This window comes from Danio rerio, chromosome 13 (genome assembly GCF_052040795.2).
Source record: "Danio rerio strain M-AB ecotype USA chromosome 13, GRCz13ab, whole genome shotgun sequence".
NCBI lineage: Eukaryota > Metazoa > Chordata > Actinopteri > Cypriniformes > Danionidae > Danio > Danio rerio.
The window spans coordinates 32,437,501-32,464,265 of NC_141033.1; the positions used below are offsets into that span (position 1 = coordinate 32,437,501).

Genomic DNA, 26,765 nt, shown 5'->3' on the forward strand with positions numbered 1-26,765 from the left:
TATGACATGGCAGGCTTTAGATATCATGGCGCATGAGGGATCTAGGGGAGCATCGCATGGAAATGGGGAAAATAAAAGCTGTAAAAATGAAACTTAAAAAGGAAAAAAAAATCCAGAAAGGATTCCCTTTTAAAATTCTTAATTATTGAACAAAAAAAATCCCATAAAAATAAAACATTTTCTATTTTTTCTATTAGTGGAAATCAACTGGAAAAAAAGAAGGATTCAGATATGCTTTAGATATAATGGTGTAATTAGATAGATATAATGGAGTTAAGGTTGAAATAAATTAAAATGACCACTGGAAAATCCAAAAAGAAAATTCATATTAGAGCACAAAAATGCCTTTTTTTATTCAGCGTAATTTTAAAGTCAAATTATTTCGTACTTGAAAAATATGAAATAGGCTTTAAATATAACGGAGCACCGCATGGAAATAACCAAAACAAACTGAACTTAAAAAGGGGATGTCATGAAAATCTGAATTTTGTTAGTGATAACAGGCCCCCAGTGCATATATCAAACAAGATAAGGTGAAAAATGACAACACAGTAACCTTCAGATTACCCTCCTTTAGTGATTTAGATCACCACTTGAATGCTGATAGTTTTCATTGAAAACACTCGCATTCACACATGTTCTCATACACACTGTATTTAATTCACTTATAGCACATCTATGGACTGTGCAAGAAACCAGAGCATCCAGAAGAAACCCATGTGATCACTGGAAAAACATGCAAACTCCACACAGAAATGCCAACTAACCCAGCTGTGACTCGAACCAGCAACCTTCTTGCAGTGAGGTGACAGTGCCTCACAACATTTAACAATACATATAAATAACTTGCCTATGCATTGACGAGTTATACTGTGTGTGTGTGTGTGTGTGTGTGTGTGTGTGTGTGTGTGTGTGTGTGTGTGTGTGTGTGTGCGTATGTGTGTGTGTGTGTGTGTGTGTGTATGGGTTGTCGTTTTTTCACATTTTCTGGTTTGGTATAGGTACTACGAATCGGATTTCACAAAAATTTTAATTTCAGTTAATATTTTGTTCATTTCCTTGCAGTGCTCTATAATATCTAAAGTCAAATCCTTATTTTATAAGCTGAGACTAGGCATAGGGGCATCAAACCTAGTGAAAATCAGCTGACAGTCTCTGGCAAAAAAATAAAATAAAATAAAAAAAGAAATTCACTGGAAGACAGTTAATGTGATCTACCACAGTACTTACTATAGTTGTGCAAGATTTACTATGTTTGTGCCAAACTGTTCTTCTGTTGGATGTACCATTGAATTTAAGTGTCTCAAAAGACTCCCAACATCCAAGCTACTGAGGACAATATGTTGAATTTCATTTATGATGCAAATGTGCTGAAAAAGAATTTAAGAATTCATTAAAGCACATTTTTCATGCACTCTAAAGTCAGAAGACAGGCGTTACATTTTCTATGAATATAAGAGAATTAAATAGTGCAATGTTTATTTAGTAGAGCTTGCAACCGCAACTGAGCAGTAAGTTACATGCTAGTTGATGAGTTGAAATAATTTACTTCACAATTAAGTTACACAAAATTATCCACTAACTATTCCACAACATCCTGATTCAGTCTTTGTACCCTTTCCTCTCCATCATTGTCCGACTACAGTTTGAACATAAGGAATTAACCCCCTACTGGTTATTTCTGGCATTTAGTAAACTTGGGATTTGCTTGTTTTGCAAGTAGGGTCTGTCTGTGGACTGCAAAACTGGGACATAACATGAAGGGGCATAACTTGTAGTACGTTAGAGGCTTTATAGGGACCCATATGTCAAAACTATTATTATATAATCATTTTGACATGTTATTAAGTTATTAACGTCTACACCTACTCCACACTTAAACCCAACCATCGCAGTTAATAATGTCTATACCTACCACAACCCTAAATCCAATCATCATCGTTATTAATGTCTATACCTTCCCCAAACCTAAACCCAACCATCATTGTTATTAATGTCTACACCTTGTCCAATCCTTAACCCAACCATCATCGTTATTAATGTCTACACCTACCCCAACCGTAAACCCAACAATCATCGTTATTAATGTCTACACCTACCCCAACCCTAAACCCAACAGTCAACCGCAAACCTAAACCCAACCATCACAGTTATTAACGTCTACAACTACCCCAAACCAAAACCCATCACAATTATTAACGTCTACACCTCCCCCAAACCTAAACCCAACCATCACAGCTATTAACGTCTACACCTTTCCTGAACCTAAACCCAAACATCACAGTTATTGTCTACACCAATCCTAAACCTACATCCATCATCGTTATTAACGTCTACACCTTCCCCAAACCTAAACCCAACCATCATCGTTATTAACGTCCACACCTTGCCCAAACCTAAACTCATCCATCATTGTTATCAATGTCTACACCTACCCCAACCCTTAACCCAACCATAACAATTATTAAAGTCTACACCTTCCCCAAACCTAAACCCAACCGTCACAGTTATTAACGTCTACACCTTTCCCAAACCTAAACCCAACCATCATCATTATTAACATCCACACCTTCCCCAAACTTAAACCCAACCATCATTGTTATTAATGTCCATACCTACCCCAACCCTTAACCCAACATCACAATTATTAAAGTCTACACCTTCCCCAAACCTAACCCCAACCGTCACAGTTATTAACGTCTACACCTACCATAAACCTAAACCCAACCATCACAGTTATTAACATCTACACCTACCCTAAACCCAACCATCAGTTATTAAGGTCTATACCTTCCCCAAACCTAAACCCAACCATCACAGTTATTAACGTCTACACCTAACCCAAACCCAACCATCATAGTTATTAACATCTACATCTACCCCAACCCTAAACCCAACCATCATGGTTATTAACGTCTATACACCTTTCCCAAACCATAGCCCAACCATCATAGTCATTAACTTCTACACCTACTGCAACCCTTAACCCAACCATCACAATTATTGACATCTACACCTTCCCCAACCCTAAACCCAGTGAGTAGGCTAACTGTCATGACAAAACAGATGAAAAAGCCAGTGAGTGGAGTTGCATAGTGAAGTTGCTAAATGAATGAATATAATAATGTATCAAATGAATAGGTTGTGGATAAATTTAGCGAAAACTCATGAAAAGATTGGGTGAAAATGTTGTCTGGTAAGTATTTCCACTATCTTGGCAACAACATATTGTTGTGACATCTCTCATGGTTCAATGGGATCTCGATAACTGCAAGTTACACCTCTAACTTACTACAAGTTACAACCCTTAATGTTATGCCCGTCTTGCAGTCCGCTGACAGATACATTTGTGATTTGTCGTTTCTGTCAGAGTGGAGTATCATGTAAGGCTCCACCCTCTTCTGAAAAAACAGGATCTCATTTGCATTTAAAGGAAACACACAACATCCAAATTATAACAAAATTTAGAAGCTATAATAAATTATCTGCAAGCTATTTTGACATGAAACATTTTGGAGACACCAGAGATTCAGATTAGGGGCTTATCACATCCCATTTTAATATATATATATATATATATATATATATATATATATATATATATATATATATATATATATATATATATATATATATATATATATATATATATATATATATAAACAATATTATTACTATTATTTTAAATATATGAAATTTTAAAAATAAAAGTTTTAAAATGTTATGATATAAAAACATTTTTCAGAATTCTAGAAAAATGCTTTATTTTTCAAAGTTACAAGCATTTTGCGGAAATCAGCATGGGAAAAGGTGGTTTATATAGCTTTATATTGATGTTATTCTTCAATGCGGAAGTGCGCTCGCTTTTTGTGAGTGTTTTAGAATTCCCAATTCAGCTGCCTATAGAAGAAATGACTAGAAATAATAACCCTCAGACTAAGGTCAAACAACTTGCTCTACAAACCATTTTTTTCATGATTATGCAAACAAAGCAGAATCATATAATAAAAAAAATTCTGTTTGCAACATCAATCAGCGCAACAAGTTGTTTTGAACGTCTAAAAATGAATGGAAGCGAATGAGACTGAAAGTGACCTCTGTGCCCGCTCATACGCTAAGCATGAAGTGAATAACTTTATATAGCTTTATATATTGAGAGTCATGAGAGTGTCACATAGAAATTGCTCAAATCAAAACTGTAAAATTGTAAGTGCTTTTTATTGTTTTTTTTTTACAGTTATTTGTTATAGCAAAGGTGTTTGTTTTAAAAGTTTTTATTACATAAAAATTACATTAAAAATTAAATTACATAAATAACATAAATTACATACATTTTCTCTGCATTAGATACATTATGAGGTCTGTTTTTGTGTTGTTGTTTATTTGTATGCGTGTGTGTGTGTGTGTGGTTTAAACAAGTTGAATAAAAATCCCCAATAAAAATGCTCTGTTATCCAAAACAGAGTCCGCCCCCTATCACTGACCCAATCTGTCTTTCTCTCTTCCTCTCTCACTCACTGTCTCTCTTTCTCCTTGACTTTTGCTCTACCTCTGTCTCTCTCTCTCTTCAGGCCCACATTAATGTACCTGTTTACCTGATGGGTGGTCCTGAGCTGGGCTCAAATAAAGCCCCTTTCCCTGCAGATCTAAGTGTAGAGTAGCTGCTAATCCGATTTCAGGAAACAAGCAAGCCGCCCTCCAGCTTCCCAGCTCATTCCTACACCACCAGGGGGAGGAGGTTCGTCATTCAGCAAACGTCCCGCGCCAGACTTCAGGACCACCTAACCTGTGGCTTTTATTGCCGACCCCGTAATGAGGAGGGGAATATTACCTTTTCACTGCCTGTGCTTTCTTAACTACGCTCTGCCCTCGTGGGGACATTACAGTGGCCAAATATAAAGCCGGGTTTCATGGAGCCTGGGCTTATCTGGCCGCAGAAAGTATGTGAGACATGCCAGCGAACAAAGGCCCGTCTCTCTGCCAGCAAGCAGGGTGAGGGGATCTCTTTCAGTGGCCACAGATTGCCCTGTGTTCCCTTAATTGACAGACCCTGGCTGACTGGGACAGAAATGACATGCAGCTGCCCCTGGATCGGCCTGCGCAGGTAAGACCACCTTTCAGCAGGGAAATTGTCTCCAATACACTATATTCTGCAGGGGGGTCCTCAAGTCTTGAATTTAGAAAAAAAATGCATGGAAAAAAAAAAGTGGGGCGGGGGGACAAAAGTTAGTAATTATCATAAAGTAAAAATACATTAGTGGATGATGGATTGAATAAAAAGTTTGGGGGTGTTATTGATTAACAGTTAAAAAATAAATAAATAAATAAATAAAGCAAAACATTTCTAATCATAATCAACAACAATGTAATTTCTTAAAATGAATACAAAAATAAAAAACTTTTTTTTAAATAAAAATTATAATAAATAAAAATATTATAACAATAATAACTATAATAATTCATGACTAATCAAAAACAACTAATAAAATATAGAAATAAAATCAAAGCTAATGCGTAAAAATAAAATAAAACAAATAATTTAATTAAAAAATTAAAAATTAAATAAAAAATAAATTGAAATAATAAAAATCTAATTGAATCAAATCAAATAAAAAATTAAATATGAAATAAATGAATTTTTAAAAATGTAATTAATTAAATAATAAAATAAAATAACAAAATATAAACTAAAATAAAATAGAATAAAAATGAAAGGAAATAATAGTATAAAATAAAATAAAAAATTAAATAAAAAATGAAATGAAATGAAAATATTAAAATAAAATAAAAAGGAAATTAAATGAAATAAAAATACAAATAAAATAAAAAATGAAATAATAAAATAAAATATAAAATGTAATTAAATTAAATGAAATAATAAAATAAAATAACATAAAATACAAAATAAAATAAAATAAAAAAATAAAATGAAAAAATATTAAATTAAATAAAATAAAATAATCAAATTAAATAAAATTAAAAAATAATTAAATTAATTAATTAAATAAAATATAATCTGCACAATATGATAAACAACAGAGGAACATAAAATTTATTTAAATTTTAATGAAAACTATATATGAATAAATACATGATTGCTACAGGAAGACCATGTCTCTATAAAAATTAGGGGAAGAGCTGAAAAAAAATTGTTCTTCCTCATCCTATTAATAGTCTTCTTTTTGAGAAGCTCAGATCCAGACTCTCTGTCCTCCAGGCTTCAGTGAGTCTGCCCAGTTTGGGGAAAGCATGGCCTCAACTGGCCAAACATAGGCAATGCAGTTCCTTAAACACTGCCCTCTAAAACGCTTTAATTTACACCAACCTATTCACCACCAACACATTATCAGTCCAAGTTTTCACCATGATCTATTTACAAAAAAAAACAAAAAACAATTATGTCAAAATATATTTGCATATCTAAATTAAAAACTATTGCCATAACATCATTATTAAATTATACAATCATGTCAGTATCCATAGAAAAGTTCAATAAAATTTTTTCAACCCAATTTTGATACAACTATATGGACAAACCTGTTCCATTTTCAATTCCATTTTTAATCAGTAATTTATAATAGTCCATATATGACCCCAAATTAGGTTAAAACAACATTTCAGTCAACTAATATACTGAACTGTTTCCATTTCTGCTCCTGGTGCATTACAGGCTGCAGAATAATACCTCTCCAGTGTGCACTAAGCAGTGAAGAGCAGCTCGCGTGTGTTTCTACATGTGCTCAATGACATACAGTACACAGGACAGCATGAGAAGATGAGAGTGTCAACGCTGATCCCTGATGTACTGTCAGATGTCAACAGACCCCAGGGGCGTCTCTTTCTGCTGGGAATACAGTCAACATACGGCATCTGTCGCTGACGCTCCAAACGCACAGCCTGAGCCACACCACACCAAAACACACGTTTAACAAGCATTTCAGGCCACCCTGGGTTTAGGATCCAAAGATTTCAGATCATTTCATGTTCTAACCATTATAACTCTTGATTTCTATTTGTTTTTACATTTCTGATGTTATTTAAAATCATAAAAATGCAGTCTAGTTGTCTATTTAGTTGTCTTGGACTTCAGTTCTGTTAAGTTAAGGTTGTTTCTGTTATACTCATTTTCTGTGAATGTTATTGGTTCACTGTAAAAAATAATGACACAAAGTCAATACAACAAATATTTGTATGTTGCTTAAACTTAATTTAAGAAGTTAATCAGGGTTCAATGATTTCTTTAAGTTATACAAAGTTTAACTTAATATTTTTACTCAGTTTGATTGATGTAAGTTGAGATGACCAAAAAAAGTTCATTTGATTAAACAAAAATATTAAATGCAGCAGTAATTTCTATTTTACAGCGTGATTAATTTTTTTTTTTTTTTTGCTGTAGCTGCTGCGTAAACATATGAACACAAAAAACAGGATTCAAATGTTTTGGTTCAGTAAAAAAAAATTTAGTAAAAAAAATACAAATTTTATTTGAGTAAAAACAAAGTAAACTGTTTAAAATGACAGTTAGATAATGCATTACCAATGTGTTAACTACTGGAAGTAATTTTACAGTATTTGATTAACCTTTGCTAACATGAGTTTTTAAAGCATTAATTATTTCATTATATATTTATAAATAAACAAATGTGTACTATATAAAAAGGTTGATTTTGTTGAAAAGGTTAAGTTTTCTCAAATATAATATTAAAGCATAATGTGTACACTTTTATTTATTTATTCATTATTATTATTATTAATGGGCTGCACAGTGACGCAGTGGGTAGCTCGTTCACCTGACAGCAAGAAGGTCGCTGGTTTGAGCCTCGACTGGGTCATTTGGCATTTCTGTGTGGAGTTTGCATGTTCTCCCCGTGTTTGCATGGGTTTCTTCCGGGTGCTTCAGTTTCCCCCACAAGTCCAAAGACATGCACTATAGGTGAATTGAGCCAGCTAAATTGACTGTAGTGTATGTGTGTGAATGAATGTGTATGGATATTTCCCAGTTATGGGTTGCAGCTGGAAGGGCATCCACTGCGAAAAACATATGCTGGATAAGTTGGCAGTTCATTTCTCTGTGGTGACCCCAAATTAATAAAAGGGACTAAGCCAAAAATAAAATAATAATAATAATAATTATTATTATTATTATTATTATTACTATTATTATCATTATTATTATTATTATTCACAATAACTAACAATGGTCAAATAAATAAATATTTTTGTCAATTAATTATTAAAATCATAAACTCTTTTTTGAGGCGACAAGGTGGCTCAGCGGTTAGCACTGTTGCCTCACAGAAGTAGGTCGCTGGTTCGAGTCCTGGCTGGGTCAGTTGGCTTTTTGAGGTGGAACTTGCATGTTCTCCCTGTGTTGGAGTGGGTTTCGTCTGGGTGCTCCGGTTTCCCTCACAGTCCAAAGACATGCGGTATAGGTGAATTGAATAAACTAAATTGGCCATAGTGTATGTATGAGTGTTTGGATGTTTCCCAGTACTGGATTGCAGCTGGAAGGGCATCGGCTTTGTAAAACATATGCTGGATAAGTTGGCGATTCATTCCTCTGTGGCAACCCCTGATGAATAAAAGGACAAAAGATCTAACACAAAGTCAATATTTTTTTTTAAATAAATTATTGTTCATAACATGCATCTAAAGACTCACAAAAAGATCTTAACATGAGAAACACCATTCATTCATTCATTCATTTTCTTTTCGGCTTTGTCCATTTATTAATCTGGGGTCGCCACAGCGGAATGAACCAACTTATCCAGCATATGTTTTACGCAGCGGATGCCCTTCCAGCTGCAACCCATCACTGGAAAATGTGAAACACCAATTCGGCACAATAAAAAAGTGACAATCTACATCAGTTTAAATAAAAGGAAACAAATCAATTCAAAACCAATCAACAAAACTGTTCTTCGAATTAAAACAAGCCTGTAGACCGAGTAAACCAAGACCAGTAACTTCAAAGGTGTGCATCTCTTGTTTAAGTGGCCCAGTTAAATGTAAAGAGACTCAACAAACAGCAGAATTAAAGGAAGAGAGAGAGAGAGAGAGAGAGAGAGAGAGAAGGCTCTGTCTCAGTGTCACCTGAGGAGTCCAGAAAAGGCTCTTTGACTGCTGTGTTTGATGGCCATCACTCGTGCTGCTCAGCGATGACCTTGATCCCACACTTACTGACTAACAGACGCTTTACAAACACAGGTAAAGAACACATGGCTTTGAATGTGAACGACCCACTTTCTGTGGGACAGGACGTCTGCACCACAGTCGTCTTTACCTGCGTCTGGAAACAACAAAATCTTGATAAACACTCTGTACATCAATGATTAACCTTTTTACACAGTCCTCAGAAAAAAAAAAAAAAACGGATTGTGAGGTGGAGTGTGTCGTTGTTATTGTTTGTGTACTCTTTGGATACTTTGTATTGCAATGTCTGCACTGCGTCATTATGTAAAATGATCTTTTTGGTGTAAATAAAATAAATAAATAAAGGATCTTTAAAAATATATTTTACATTTTTAAGTTAACAACCTAATTTTGAGTAAAATGTACTTCTGTTATTTTCATATTAGTAACAACCCAAATATTCTATTTTAAATTAACTAGTGCTAATTTTTTTATTGATAACTAGCTGAAATATAAACAGTTTTTTTTGTTTGTTTCAGTGAGTGATTATTTGTGATATGATTTCACATTACAGTTTTTTCTCTTTTTCTAATATAAATCTTTATTTTAATATATTAATACATTCAATTAGTGTTTAATTTTTGGGTAAAACACATGGTTTTCATTACATGGTTTTAATTAACTTAAATAAATGTTAATATAACAATTGCTAGTATCATCACACAATGTAGACTATTCATTCGGCATTATTTTTTATTTAACAAAGCATGTATTTTCAGTCAATTCTATTTCAATTAGTGTTCTTTTATTAATGTTTTAATAATAATAATTTCTTAAACTAATAGTGCTACACTGCATACAAACAAGGTTTATAGCTGTGGATTTAATTTTTTCAACTTTAATAACTGCAAAAACCTGAACTACACTACCAGTCAAAATTTTGGGTCAGTTTTGTTTTTAAGATTATCAAGATTTTTTTAAGATTATTTATTTAAAAATTATTTGGTTAATCAAGGCAGCATTTATTAAATGTAAAAATAAATTAATTTTTAAATATTTACAAAACATTGTAATAAATGATTATTTTAAATGAGATTACTCCAGTCATTATTGATTATATTACTATTACCATTAATAATAATAATATTAATAATAATAATTATTATTATTATTATTATTATTATTATTATTATTATTATAATAGTAATACATTTTAGAGTGATTTCTCAAGGATCATGTGACTCTGAAGACTGGAGTAATAAAGCTAAAATGCATCTTTAAAATCACTGGAATAAATAATTACATTAAATTATAAAATACTTTTGAACGGTAATGTTATAGTGCAATAATATTTCACAATTTTCCAATTTGTGCTGTATTTTTGATGAAATAAATGCAGCCTTGGTGAGCGGAAAAAGATTATTTTTAAACATTTAAAAACCGTGTTCACCCCAAAACTGCTGGTAGTGTATATTATCACCTGGTTATAGCTTGCTAAATGTAGTAATAAGATATAAACATAGTATATTATTTTAAATTGTGAAATACACTTTGCAAACACATTTTAGTTGTCTATTTCTTATTCTGTGTGTTATAAAAAAAAGGTCAAGATTGCACCATGACCAAGACTTCAGCTCTTGATATCGTCTGTCTGCTTTAAAACAATTTGTTTTGTTAGTGTTTGCTGGTCAGGCTGAGATCTGGTATAAATGACCTCTCCAGCGGCTCCTGTGAAACACTCAAAGAAGCGAGACTCGTCTCAAGCACATAAAATGTTATTGCGTGCTCACTGGAGCTCTAACAGGCCACCAACAATAGCCATGATCACTAAAGAGCTCTTTGGCTCCAGTGGGGAACTAATGAAACTAAAAGAAAACAGCACTAATACTGGCGCTGCTCCCCCAAATGGCCTTGACAATTAAGAGTCGTCTTTACTCAGAAATACCCAGGGTAAATGACTCTGCGGGATTTTAGACAGCAGATGACGAAGATGCAGATCAAATGACATTTTTACACTCTTGAAATATAACTTCCAACACAGACCTGTTTAGAGAACAGAAATAAAATAGGCTTGCAAATTAAATAGTGAAGAAAATATATACCGTTTATACAACAGTTCGATTACATAATCGTGTACATAAAAAAATAAAAATTAAACACAGTGAGTCAAAAACACTTTTGTATGAGGAACTACTTTTTTCCGCCGTTTGTTTACACCTGCAGCTTACCATCAAAACAGCAGAAACCATTACTTCACAACCGTCACTTTAGAGCTAGTGTTTGAATGATTCTCTAGCGTAATATCTAAAATGATGACAAAACAGGTGATTTTGCTGACATTTTAAGATTATAAGGCTGAATGCTATGAAATGCCATCAGTCTACAGAGATATCTCAGTATTTCTCTGTTGCAATCGGGATATCACAATAATTCACCCCGAAAAATCTTAAGCATCGCAAACACTACCAGATTACTGCCAACCAAAAAGTAACTCAGAGTTATACAAAGAGTTGCCAACACAAAATAGATACATTCCTAACATGTGAGTCCCATCTAACATGCAATACACTACAATTGCTATGGTATAAATACAGCACTACAACATACAAAAAACAGAGATCGACCAGTATAATAATGATTTGGTCAGCTGTAGTTTAAAATTGCACTGGGTTTTTTCCTCCACTTAGGGCTTACTATGCGGTCTCTGTCTCCATCTTGTGGATGTCGCTGTATATTAAAAAGGCACTTAAAATAGGTACTGTCCTAATAAATAAATTTGCAATCTAAACAACTACATTCTCACCTAAAAAAGCCTCAAATGTGTTATGTTGTCCAACATTGCAATATTTGTCAAACTGTAGTGAATATATTGATGTACTGTCACTCTATATTGGGGGAGTAATACAGAAGGGTGAGGAGGCTGTATATGAGTTCTGAAATTGCTGAATATCGCACGACTATCAGCCAATCAGATTTGAGAATCAGACAGAACTGTTGTATAAATTTTAATATACAAGTCTTCTTAAATAGTTGAAAGATAAATATTGACAAATATTGTGAATACCAAAATTTTAACAAATATGTATCTTGTAAATTTCAAAACTTACCGATATTGCTATACTTTTGAACCCCACAATGTGAGAAAATTAAGGCACACATATATTACACAATCCATATAATAAAGTATTAATAATAATAATATATAAGTTAGATTCACTGTGCAAATTTCACACACATGCTTAAAACACAGCACGTGTTTCCTACCAAATTCACTCTAAGTTTTGTGAAAAGCAACACAATGACAACACACTGAATCATATGCACACATCCAAAAGCATCATTACAAACGAATTCCTCCAAGGATGGAGCAATAATACTTTTTATTATAAGTATACACGGTTACAATTCTATCTTAAAAAATAAAGTGCTGTGAATCAGCCGCAGTATATGTTATAAGTGTATGACTTCTACAACACACTGAAGGGTTGCAGAGCTTTATTGCTATGTTCATCGCTGTAAATGCTGGCCGCTGATTAACTTTCGGCCCAGAGGTGAATATTACATGCTCACTTAACACCTGAGATAAGTCTTCTTCTGCACTGGGTGCTTTGGCAAAACAAAACTACACCTCAGACAAGCATATCTGACATCACAACAGATAAACTTGTGCATTCAAGCAGTGCATATGTGTGACTCACATACAGATTCGCATGTCGAATTATATGTAACTGCAATTAGAGCTTTCAAGTTGTATTTAAATTCAAATGTATTCCCTTTTTTTTGTAGAAAATAATACTTTTATTCAGGAAGTATGCATTCAATTGGTCAAGGGGAATATTAAAATGTTTTAAGGCCATTACAGATTTCAATCACAAATAAATGAGGCTGTATAGAACAGTCCTGTCCTTTTTACAGTTCTGTTTAACATGTTAATGTTATTTTACACAATGATAATATTTTGGATCAAATAAATGAAATCTGGCAACTAAAGAATTTGGTCACATTTTACAGTAGGGTTTGATTTGTTAAATTAGTGAACAACTGAATTATGAACAATAATTCTACAGACCTCATTAATCCTATAGATCATTTATAAATTAGTCCAAACACTAGTTTATACAAGGTCAAATAACGTGAACAAACAACAAAAAATAATGAAACATATTAATTATATAGTTAACTGATCTAATGTTAACAAATCGTCACCTACCTTAGAAATATAAGGTTCTATCTGACATTTTTGTAAAAATTGAGTTATTGACATATTCTTCTTAAATGACAACTTATTTACATTATGGGATTTTTTTTTATAAGTTGTTAAGATTTTAAGACTTTTTATTTAAAAACATGTTACCCACATACTGTTAGCCATATGGAATACAAAAACTTTAAAGCTCAATATCTCAAAATCATTCTGAACGCACATAGAACCTTATAATTACAAGGTGACAAAATGTTTATTGCAAAATTATTCTAACAAATCAGAAAAAGTAAAAGTATGTGATTTGCCAAATAATTATTCAAATTACAACCGATCAATATTTTCTAGAAAAAAATTTTTTTTAAATATAATACCTACAGTAGATAATGAAGCTAGACTGAATAATTTAAGATGAAAGATAATTTCTACTCTTATTTTGATACAATTAACTTTTGGTTGAAAACCTACATTTATGTACACCTACAGATTAACATCCTTTTATTTCTCTATAAAAGCATCTTTACATGTTTTAAAATGAAACATCAAATTAAAAGTGAAAGCTATTCTTAAATTCTTGTGTTCGTGGCTGCATACAGACTTCATAATTACGAAAATAATGGTGCTTTAAAAATATTGTTACACAAAATTATTACAAAACAATAATAACTATATACAGTTGAAGTCAGAATTATTAAACCACCTGAATTATTTGAACAATTATTCAACTGTATGTGTGTGTATGAAATTAAATTAAATTAAACAAATAAGACATTCTCTAGAAAAAAATATCATCAGACATACTGTAAAAATGTTCTTGCTCTGTTAAACATCATTTGGGAAATATTTAAAAAAGAAAAAAATCGAAGGGCGTTTAATAATTCTAATAATTTTTTTAACTTTGTGTGTGTCTGTGTGTGTGTATATATATATATATATATATATATAAACAAATTAATCTAATCACTAACCCAAACTACATTGTCCACCCTACACATAATAAACAACCTCTTTGATTGTCAACATTGCTCAAATATTTTGAAATGGACACAATCTTAAGTCTTCCATTTAAGTCATTTAACTCCAGCGCAAACGAGAGCGACAATCACTTCTCCTCCGGTGCGAGCTGAATGCACTGGAACTTGGTGAATGTGGCTGAGAGGTGTTTTGTGTGTTCACAGGCAGCGGAGGACTTAACCCTGCTATAGAGGGGTGAGAATACAATAGCAAAGGCACCAGGGGTCTGAAACTATACACTTTAATAAAGTCACCAACGGCTAAATGAGGAGCTGCTATCGCACTCACGTTACCAACAACAAGGGCCGCACTATTGCCTCAAGGGGGTTTGTTTTCCACAAATATGCTAAGCTAATGCAGCCCCAAAAACACAGAAACCCGATCACAACTCAAGGCTAAGGCTGTCCGGGTTTTAGCTGGTGTAAAGGGGTTTTGTACGAGCAACACCGAGAAGCTTAGTTGTGGAACTTGAGCTAATATCTTAGTATGCTAAAATACGAAACAAAGCAAGCCGCTCGGCTCGGCTCTTAGCTCTTAGCTTTGCATCGATGGCCTTCTTGCCCTGTGTTGGCACTGGGCGGTTCGCTACCTGATGGCTATCCCCAGGCCAGTGTTTGAGCGCTAAATAAATTGTTATCTAGTGTGGTTTTTGTCATTTCTGGTTTGGTGCCAGGAACATCCCTCCCAGCCACCTGTCTTTAGATAGAGCAAACTTCGGAGAGACTCTCTTTTGGGCCTCCCATTTGGACACAGGAGAGGTCGTAACCTCCCTCTTTATTTTTCCCCAAGGCTGTTGGGCTAATGAAGTAACAACAAACTGGGCCGGCGGCTAATTTGGAGTGGCATTTCCTGGCCCCTCTTGGCCCACGGAGATGTGTTTCATTTTCTCTTATCAGTGCTTCAGTCATGTGGCTTTCCGCATGGACGCCCCTGTCTCCCCCCATCGCCGGCCTAATGGAAACTTCGTTAATGTCATTAATCTGCCGACCAGGACATGCACTAAACACACATCAGCCTGTTTGTAGCAGAAAACACCAGAGGGCTGTTTAGACCCCAGCCTCACGTGGAGAAATGACAATAGCACAATTTCATCATCTTCATTTGTTTTGCGGCAAAGACGGTTTTTGGGATTTGACAAGTTCAGAGAGAGAATGGAAAAAAGAGAGCGGAGAAGGATAAAAATGCACTCCTTTTAGTGACTCACTTAAATGGAAGATTCTTTAAAGAAAGAATTAGCTAACTTTTTTTGTCAGATGAGTCTCTAAAAAGCTGATAAACTGTTCAAAATTACCACTTAAACAGTTTAGCAGCACATTCCCTGCAGCACATGCTACAATGCAAATAATTGCATCCTAAATCCTTAAGTTTCAAGGCAATTGTTTGAATGTCACTGTAAATACAGTGAAACTATAAAAGGTAAAACATGCTATGAGGAATTCTCCTTTAAAGTGAGAGTTTACTAAAAGAAAACTGAAGTTTTGTCATAAATCACCAACACCTTCTTTGAACTTTGCAAGATTTTTTATTTGTTTTCTTATTTTAATTTAATTAACGTGTTTAGGGGGAGGGGGAATCAAAGTAGTCTCATACTGTTGCTTGCATTAAGTGAAATTTACAATAGTGAATTAATTAAATTATTATATTTAAAATACTTTCTTTTTAAATGAAACATTTACAGGGTTCAGCGCTAAAGTTTTTTTTACTGGCCCGATTGGACCAGTGGTTAAGAGTTGTACTTGCCCAGCCAAAATTTTCACTGGCCCAACCAAACAAAAAAAAAGTTAATAGCCATTTCTAAGCCACATATTTTAAATAATGTGTCAAAAATACTGTCTGTGAATCTAGAATTAATTATTTTAAAAATGTAGAAAAAAAGAGCAAAATCAGTGTTATGCAAACAAAAAGAGCAGTATGAAGCATATGCAGCTATTACAAAGTTGATAAATTGTTCAAATATTACCATTTAAACAGTTTAGCAGCAGATTGCCTCTTTGCACTAGCACTACATGTTACAATGCAAATAACTGCATCCTAAATTATTCAGTTACAAGGCAATTATTTGACTATCGCTGTGAATACAGTGACACTATAAAACGTAAAACATGTCTTGAGAAATTCTGCTTTAAAGTGACAAGTTTTTTTGATAAAATGAAGTTGTGTCATAAATCACCAACACATTCTTTTTTTTGCAAGACTTTTTTTCTTATTTTAATTTAATTAAAGTAAGTGTGTGTTTGGGGTGTGGGGTGGTCAAAGTAGTCACATGTTCTTGCTTGCATCAAGTGACATTTACAATAGTGAATTTATTGATATTTTAAATTCAAAATTATTTTTTCTTAAATAAAACATTTACAGAGTTCAAAGCTACAAATTTTGTCAAACCAAGAAAAAAGTTAATAGCTTTTTCTTAGCCACATATTTTAAATATTGTGTCAAAAAGGACATCTGTGAATCTAGAATTTAAATATTTAAAAAATGTATGAGCAAAATTCAAAGTGTTATGCAGACAAAAAGAATAGTATGAAAATGTTTTTTTGCAGTTCTAAATTATTTTAAAAGGTGCCTGACTTGCCAAACTAATGGCAAACTTTGCAAAACATCACTTTATTTTTTTATTGTGTTGTACTCACATAAACTTCTGCTACCAAAGTTAGAAAGAAACATTTTCTTTAGCCTCGTAATTTGATGTAGTTGCCATGTTGTTGTGTCTTCGTTGTACTGGTTGTTACCAGGTTATGGAAAAAAACAACATGCTCACAACAACATCCAATCACATAAGAGGAACTGAAAAGCAATATGGTGTTTATGACACCACAGAGAAGGTAGCATGTTTTTCAATTCGAAGATGCCAATTGGCAAATAAATGATCCAGTAATGATCCTGTAAACTTTGAAATAATTTGCCTTCCCATATTAGACAGGCCGCAACCCTTTCTGTTTTTAAATCTATTATTAAAACCCATTTTTACTCTTTGGCTTTTAATACCATATGAGAGTCATGTGTCTGTTGTACTTTACCTTTGTTTTAAATGGTGTATTTTTGTACAGCACTTCGGTAAGCACTTGTTGTTTTTAAAGAAGTGCTTTATAAATAAACTTTAACTTGACTTGACTGTCTCCTATCCCAAGCATCTTGCAGTCCTTATTGTCCTTATTGTTGAGCCCTGCATTTAGATGAACTACTTTAATGTTCCACTTGACTAAAAATAAAATGTTCCAATCAGAATAACACATATACAGTATGTTTATAAAATGAGACAACATTATTGCTCTGTGCTCATTAAAATACAGGCATTGTGCATAATTAGTATTTATGGACTTGAAAGGTCTTGTAATATGTAATAAAATAATTCAAATTCTAAATATCCCTAAATATCATGGTTACTTGATAAAAAAAATTAATATGACACAAAAAAAATATGACGTAAAAAAGTGCTTTATTATACTTTTATTGTATTGGTGCTTGACAAGCCCTTTTCATCTTTGACCCACATACAATAGTTTCATTCCCAAAATGTTTTCTATTGTGCTATATGGAAGAAAGCAAGAGCACATGAAGAAAGAAGTGTTGATTTTTAGGTGAACTACTCCTTTAGCTTCACTGTCTGCCCGACTCGTGCACAAAAAGAGCCTCTCCCTCCCCTGGCCATATTAAAACAGAGGCCTCGCTTAATGCCACCTTAATGATGAGTCAGGTGACCTGCGCTCTAATTAAGAGGCTTCATTCACACATTCCCTCAACTCCATGAATGGACACTGCGAGACTGACATGTCATATAGTTCCATTCATCGCCAGGAAAAAAAACACAAGGGGGAGCAGAGCTCAGCTGGGAGGGATGGCAAAGCGACGGGAAGTTTTCTTTTGTGCGCCTCTAAGCTTCTGGGGGCCAAATGCCAGCGCTGGCTGCCCATGTGTTTCTCCTTCCTCCCGAACTGAGTAATTAGGAAGATCTTAATGGGTTTCCAGGTTTATTAGTGGCCGAGAAAAGCTTCAAATGTCGCTTTAATTAAAGGGGATTCCGCAGACAGCTTGTGTGGCAATGTCAAGCGCTCGGAAAAAAAAGTCCTTGTTTGGGCAGGACAGGCCAAGCCTTCAATGCACACAAAAGAAAACGTGAAGTTCTAAATGGCAGCTGTCTAGACGTTTGGTCAGAAACAAAATAGATCATTTGACCTCCACCAAACATTAAATTGACAGCGATTATCTGCTCGCAAAATGCCACACAGGCACATCTTGGTGAAAAAAAACAAGAAAACTGGCAACTAAGGAGTTACATTTTTGAAGTACAGCGCAATAAAAATGATTATTCATATATTGCTGCGTAAATGGTGATAAAAATTTATTCAACACATTTTAAAACATAATAGATTTAATAACCAATTTATTTTGCTATGATGACAGCACATAATGTTTTGCTAGTTATAATACTAGATACTAGTTTTCAGCTTAAAGTGCAATTTAACTAGATTAATTAGGCTAATTAGGCAAGTCAATGGACAACGGTGCTTTGTTCTATACAAATCAAAAATGTAATATTAATGAATAATACTGACTCAAAATATTTATTTAAATTTAAAATATAATTTTATTTGAGCCAAACAAAAATAATTATCCTATAAAAATATATAATAGAAAATATTTTATTGAATAATCATAGTAAATAAAAAAATAATAATTTAAACTTCACAGATGAGTTAAATATTTTGCCTTCAACTGTATATTTATATAAATTAATTTAGCATAATTATGATATTCATATAAATTTGTATATATAAAAAAAACATCAATAAAAATAATTTTTCTAAGCTAATGTTTTACTTGTAATACATTTTTACTTTGTAATAAAAACATTAACCAGAGACCTCTGTATATGCACCGATCTGTCAGAATCATTCATTCTTTCTGGCATGGACTGAAAAAACTTCGAAGGGTGTTTTGCTTTCTTCGTTAATCAAGGGAAAAGCTTGATCTCCCTCATACATATATATATTTTTTTTTTTTTTTTTGCAAATTAGGCATTTTGTGAAGTCTAAAATTCCTAATTTTGAACTCTGTCCAGAAAAACATGTGTTTTATGAAAGTGGCAACCTCCCGCTCTCCCTCGTGAAGCAAATCCGGAAGTAACTGAAACTGCAACTCATCGAAATTCCGCTAGTCCTGGCTCCATAATAGAGCAAACTTCTATTGACCTCACTGTTGAAATGGCCAACTTTACAGCAGAAAAAAAAGGTTTACAGCCTGGTATAAAGAACGATTTTAGTTCATAAAGCTAATATTACCCTTCACGACGGTGATTTTTTTTAAAATAACTTATGCGTTTCCTTTATATTAGATTATATTAAGTCTGCATAATTAAGGTTGTGGCCACTTAAATGACAGCTAGGTCTTGCTGGTTGATGTCACATCTGATTAGCCGCTGAGCTCGGCATATACATCGTATTTTTGTTTTGTTTTATGTGGCTTTACACAGTCAGCTGCTTTTTGGAATTATTTCTCACAATTATCAAATGATATGGCATGCTGTGTGCACCTAATTGTGCTCACAAACCATTCACATGGCCTCCATTACCCAGGTGAGTGAAATTATACTATCTCTATAAATGTATTTGTTTTAAGATCATTTATATTTTTCTTTAGACCTGTAATGCACTCCAGAATCTGCCAGATTGATTAGCCGTAGGCTATGGAACAGTCATATGAAGCGTTGTCATACAGTGTTATGGCTGGATTTCCTAAATAGGCTTGAATTTACTAACAGGGACTATATTTTAAGTGTTTGGAAGTAATTTGCGTTTTTCTCCTGTAGAAAAACGTAATAAGAACAATGTTTAGTGGCTCAATCTATTACAACAGTGTTTTTTAAAAGTCTAAACACTTTATTGATATAGTATACAAGTATACCAAGTATACCAAGCACAAGTGGTCAGAACATAAACGAGTCACAGGTAATGAAGTATTAAGAGTTTATCCCACAAAAAAGCCTGTCTAAGCAAAATGCTGGTAGGCGTCTGTAGCTCTGCTCAGGCTCCTCCTTTTGGCCCTTGTTTGGTATCCTTCGGTCAGTGCAATGACGCGCGAACAAAATGGCGACGGTTTGCCATGCCTACTGCTTCTTTTGCATTCTTCAGAAACCTATGGGTGACATCACGAATACCACGTCCATATCTTTTACAGTCTATGGTTTATTGATATCCTTATGAACCCCCCTGAATCTAGACATCTTTTTTCTTAATTTGTGTTTATTTGAAAATTGTGTTATAGCATTCTCTATGAGATCTCTAGAATTGGTACTCCAAGGCTTATAGCGGACCTTTTCTGTCAGATGCCGAACCTGCCATCCTTGGCTTCTCACAAAACACATCTTCTCTCTGTTAAACAATGCAAGAGTCTTTAATGCTAGGCATGGTGGTGACTAAAAGACTATTGTTTAATAATTGGATATCACCTTTACCCCCCTTATTCCAGAACTAGACGTCAGATATGATATCTGTTATACAGATGGGAAGACTCATATTTTTAAGGACTAGCTCGATAATAACATGTCTGGCTACTTGGGGTCAATTTCTTGATTTATTTGACAAATCTACATCTCAAGAGCAATCCAGTGACCCCTCTGAAGTTTTAGTTATATACTCCCTAGTTTTGATTGAATGTTTTGTGACTATGAAATGTTTTTCTTTTTTGTTTTCTTTTATATTGTGTTTATGTCTAAAGTACAAGTCAATGTTTTGTTTTGTTTTGTTTTGTTTTGTTTTGTTTTGTTTTGTTTTGTTTTGTGTGTGTGTGTGTGTGTGTGTGTGTGTGTGTGTGTGTATATAATAAGTATATAATAAGTATATAAGTATATATGTATATATAAGTATACACACACACACACAAAATAAAACCAATAAACATCGGCTCGTACTTTAAACATAAACACAATGTGTACAAACATATATATATATATATATATATATATATATATATATATATATATATATATATATATATATATATATACACACACACACACACACACACACACACACACACACACACACACACATAAATATACATACATACATATGTATATATATATATATATATATATATATATATATATATATATATATATATATATATATATATATATATATATATATATATATATATATATACATACATATATACATACAATAAAGAAATTTAAAAATAATAAAAACATTTTTATTATTATTATTGTTATTTTATTTATTTTTATTTTTTTCAACAAATCAATCTTAGCATATGGATCAAAAAAATTATGTCCTGTTATAGTGTGTGCTTGCAAAAGTGTTTATACACACATAAAGCTTATTCGATGTAACTAAAGGGACTAATTAATGTTTTATATAACCTTTATCAAAATAAAATGTTTAAATATACTTATGTTGTAATAAACAACGTTACATCAGAATAATCTTCTAATTAAATGCCACACATGCGCATATAAGTCCTTTCCTTTCATATCAGCAGCAACAATCCGACTGCCCAAAAACCGTCCCATTGAAAAAGGCGCCCTCCCAAATTATTTTGGGGAGGGTGGGGGTGAATTTATTCCTGGCATATCCTATGCTCGTTCATGCAGGATATAAAATCCTAGATTATTTCTTGCTTGGTTAACCTGCATCCGGTCGCCTCGTTCACAAAACCACTCTAATGTTGCCATTAGTTATGCTTCTCTGGTGGCCAAAAGATGAATCCTGAGGTCTCCGCATTCAGTAAATGTGTACATGAATGGTGGAGGAAGATAAAATATATCTGTGAGATAGAGAAGAGGCCAGTTCATTGCTGGAACGTCAGAGGGGGAGATAATTAATCAATATGAAAATGACATGGGGCTCCGCTGGAAATCGGAAGCATGCAAAAGCCTCTCTGATCTGCCTTTTTCACCTTGAGGAAGATTTGGTGTTAATTATCTTTGGGGAAAACAACTAAAAAACTGGCTACATGAATAGATATCCAAAAAAATGACAAGAAAAAAAGAATATATATTAAAAAGAATATTAAACAAAATATTTATCATAAGGTTTTTTATTAATTCTCTTTAATAATTTATGAAATATTTATATTGTTTCATTATTATTATTAACAAATCCATCTCAGCATTGTAAAAAAGTGATTAAATACAAATAGAAAGCTGAAGTAAAGTGAAAAATAAAATATCCAATTAATTTATAAAATATTTTTATTTATGTAAAAAAAAAAACTTATTCTGACATGCACTTGATGGATATATATAGGGGCGACACGGTGGCGCAGTGGGTAGCACATTCACATCACAGCAAGAAGGTCGCTGGCTCGAGCCTCAGGTGGGTAAGTTGGCATTTCTGTTTGGAGTTTGCACATTCTTCCAGTGGGTTTCCTCTGGGTGCTCCGGTTTCCTCCACAAGTACAGATATGTGGTACAGGTGAATTGGGTATGCTAAAATTGACCGTAGTGAATGAGTGTGTATGGATGTTTGTCTGGGATGGGTTGGAAGGAGATCCACTGTGTAAAACATTTGCTGGATAAATTCGCTGTGGCAACCCGAGATTAATAGGGACTACGATTAATAGGGACTAAGCCGAAAAGAAAATGAATGAATGAATATATAGAAAACTTCTGATAAATGGGTAGAACCTAGTAAATTATGGTAAAAATATACAATAATCATTTGCTCAGCAATAAAAAAGAAAATAAAAAGAGAAAATAAAACGGGGCACAATGTATGGTGAAAATATACTGTGCTTTTGAAGTTCTGATGCTTAAAAACCCTTTTTCATCTCTGACCCCATTTTAACAGAGTTTTTATGTCATGCAAAAAATATAACCTCATAACTTTCCCTAAAAACATACAAAAATATTCCCTCACAAAAGGAACTGCGAATAACAATACAGCTGTAAAGGTTAGTGTCAATAAAGTGAGGCTAAAACAACTCCGGCTCTTAAAACAGCTTGTAGGACAAACATACTTTAACCTTTAAGCTTCAGCCAAGGATTGGTGGGGGGTAGGGGGGGTGTTCAGCTCAATAACTGCACATAACTAGTGTTGTTTCACTGTGTACAGAGACAACATTTCTGTGTTTTATTGCACAGGTGTGGAGCCGAACAGACCTGGAGACTGGAAAGAAGATTCTTAAATTGCCAAGCTACTATCCAACATTCGAAATATGATCTGACTTATGTTATGTATATTAATAAAACTTATGTTTTTTATATCTATAAATTATTAAATTAATTAAACCATGTTTCAGTTTCATTTTTAACGTTATACAAGTTTATATGATTCACCTTGAACATTTGATTAGATAGCTCACCCAAAAATGAACATTTTGCCATCATTTACTCACCCTTAGCTTGTTCTAAACCAGTTTGAGGTTTTTTGTTGTTGATGATATCTTGAAGAATGAAAAAAAAAACTGTAAACACTGACAAGTAGAGTATGACAAAAATACTATGGAGTTACCTGTATGGAGGTACAGGTTTTTAACATTCTTCAAATTTCTTCTTTTCTGTTCAATAGAAAAGAAAAAAGTCAGTAAATGATGATAGAGTTTTCTTTTTGGGTTAGCCTATCCCTTTAAGGCAGTAACTATTATTTTGTACGGTGAACAAAGCTTTTCAACAGATGCATTTAAAAAAAACATCAAAGACAAAATACTACCTTTATGAAGCTAAAGTCATAAATATATTTGTATAAACATCATCAAAACAGTGGTGGAATAAAAAAAAATTGTGGAATGATCTGTACATTTAAGAGGTATTATCTTTAGAGGTTTTTAGGTCAAAGACATATGTTCAGTTTAGCATTTGACAAATCCAAAGAAATGTTTGTTGGTGATTTTAATTTACTTGTTGTACTTTGTTGTCCATGTCATTTGTATGTTTTACATTTCTACGTCTTAGGTGAAGCACTTTGGGTAATTTAAAGTTAAATGTCCTATATTAAAGAAGTTGAAGTTCGAGTTTAAAGACAACGTTACAAACAAGTGAATAAGTACAATAAAATAAAATAAATTTGAAATAAACCTATTTAAAATCAGTGCATATCGTTTCACAATCTCTTAAAAGTAAGGCACGATATGCTACAATAATCTTAAGTATGTAAATGTCTCCATTTATTTTTATACAGATATTTTACCTGCATTTTAAATTCCGCACACTGCATTGTATACAAGTTTCAGTGTTAACATAAACATTCATACAATGCCAGAAGAAAATTACAATAATTTTTGTAACAAATTGATGAAGATTTTTACAGTAGTATATAATGTATAGTCTGACCTTGATAAGTCAAATACCAAAAGAAAAAAAAACTACACAGTTGTATGATTTTAAAAAAGCAAACAGAGGGTGTTGAGTAGAAAGCATGACCTTTTTTTTCTCTAAAGCGCAGAGAGCCCAGTGCCCGTATTTCATGCCGCGAATTGCATCTGGCAGCAGCAAAGCGAAACAGCAAGCTTTATTTTCTTCAGACAGTAATGCTAGCGTACCTTTGGCACAGAAAGCCAGCGTCTCTCATATAGCTCACTCGGGGCGACTCAGTCAATGGAACAAAGTTAGAAGAATGGCATACAGTCTCTGAACAAAACACACAGGTTGGCGAGAGAGCGGGCAGAGCGGGGCTGGAATTCCACTCGCTCTGCAAGATGAGCAATATGGTGACAGGCAAGAGTGGCACAGGGCCCTTATGCCGAAGCCAAGCATGTTTTTCGTCCTGAAATAACCTGTATTTTCATAAGCAGAGGGCAGGTGAACTCAGCAACCACCTGTGCATTCAGCTGCAAAAAGGTCTGCTTGAGCTTAACCCCCGGTTCATCTAATTGAGAAAGGTGTATTTTGCCGGTGTGCTGAAAAGAAATACGTTAGAACTAAAGCCATGTTTATGATGACAATAAAGAAAGGAGTGAGAAAAAAAATCAAATCTAATTATGGCAACTCGGACTGCTTAAACATTGCAGAGATGATGATAGCCATGAGCTATTAATAAAGTAACTGTTAAAGTGTCAATAATAGTTGTACCAGTGAAATCCTGGTCAATATCTTATTGAAGGGAAGAAATGTTGCCAACAGAAATCAGATTATGAAAGGCTTATTAGAGATATCATGCTAATCCACACATCACAAAAGCCAGTTTTTTGTATCATAAAATCATGAAATGAAACAACAATGAACAAGATTTGAAGTTGAAATCATATAATATAAATCATATAAATCATACTAATAAAACTGTCATTACAAAATGAAAAGTCACATTTCTAATATATCTAAATCAACAGATTAATCAAAATAAAATATATTCTAAATAAATAATAAAAATTGACTGGTGGGGGTGTGAGTTGTGGCCAAGTGCCTTAGTGTTCCACCAGTCTGAGTGTAATATTGCATTTATACAACAGCTCAACGGCATAATCGTGTATATAACAACGAAAATCAAACACAAAGAGTCTAAAAACTCTTTTGTATTAGGAACTACTTTCTTCCGCCATTCATTCAAATCTGCAGCTGAGGTCAGAACAGTAGAAACCATTACTAATTCACTAACGTCACTTTAGAGCTAGTATTTGAATGATTCTCTAGCATAATATCTAAAGTCCTGACAAAAAGCCAATTTTGCTGACATTTTAACATTATAAGGCTGGACGTGACATGAAATTGCATCAATCTACAGAGAGTTCTCCCTACAGTATTACAGTCTACAGTATTTTTCTGTTGCAATCGGAATTTCATTATATAATAATATAATAATAATTAACCCCGAAAAAAAGCAGCGCAATCACTACCAGATTGCTGTTGTGTTTGCGATAGGGAAAAACACTAAACGCATGCAAGCATTTCTTCTTTCTGCCAACAAAACACACATTCCTTATATGCGTGTCCCATCTCACACTCAATATGCTACAGTTATATGGTATAAATACAGCACTACAAAATATAAAAGAGAGAGATCGACATAGAATATCACTCACCTGAATAATAAGGATTTGTCAGCTGTAGTTTAAAATTACACTGTATTTGTCCTCCTTTAAGGGCTTATTATGCTATCTCTGTTGCCACCTTGTGGATGAACATCGTCAGCTGCCTTTGCTCAAAGACAGTCTAATGGCCGCCGACCCGCTGTCTCTCAGAAAGTATAAGCATTTTAAAATAGGCACTATCCTTATAAATAAACTGCATTGTTGCAATCCAAACAACTACATTCTCGACTAAAAAGCCTCAAAAGTACACTGTTACCCAACAGCAGTAATATTTGTCAAACTGTAAGGTGTCCTCTGCTTGTTGCAGTATGTGGGTGGAGTAATACACAAGGGTGAAAGGTGAAGAGGCGGTACAAGTGCTGTTACTGGCAGAATATTGCACGGCTATCAACCAATCAGATTCAAGAACCAGAGGGAAATGTTGTATCAAAACAGA

The 26,765-nt window shown here is 33.5% G+C and overlaps 1 protein-coding gene and 1 long non-coding RNA gene across 6 annotated transcripts in view; one reads left to right on the forward strand and one right to left on the reverse strand.

Moving 5' to 3' along the window:
• The window catches only part of LOC147834227 (uncharacterized), a 193,889-nt gene that overhangs the window by 152,005 nt on the left and 15,119 nt on the right, over positions 1–26,765 (reverse strand). The window lies entirely within an intron of this gene.
• Positions 4,653–9,505, forward strand: LOC141377198 (uncharacterized). The gene is made up of 3 exons (XR_015506057.1): positions 4,653–5,104; positions 6,671–7,891; positions 8,803–9,505. It is a non-coding gene; the product is annotated as an uncharacterized LOC141377198 (long non-coding RNA).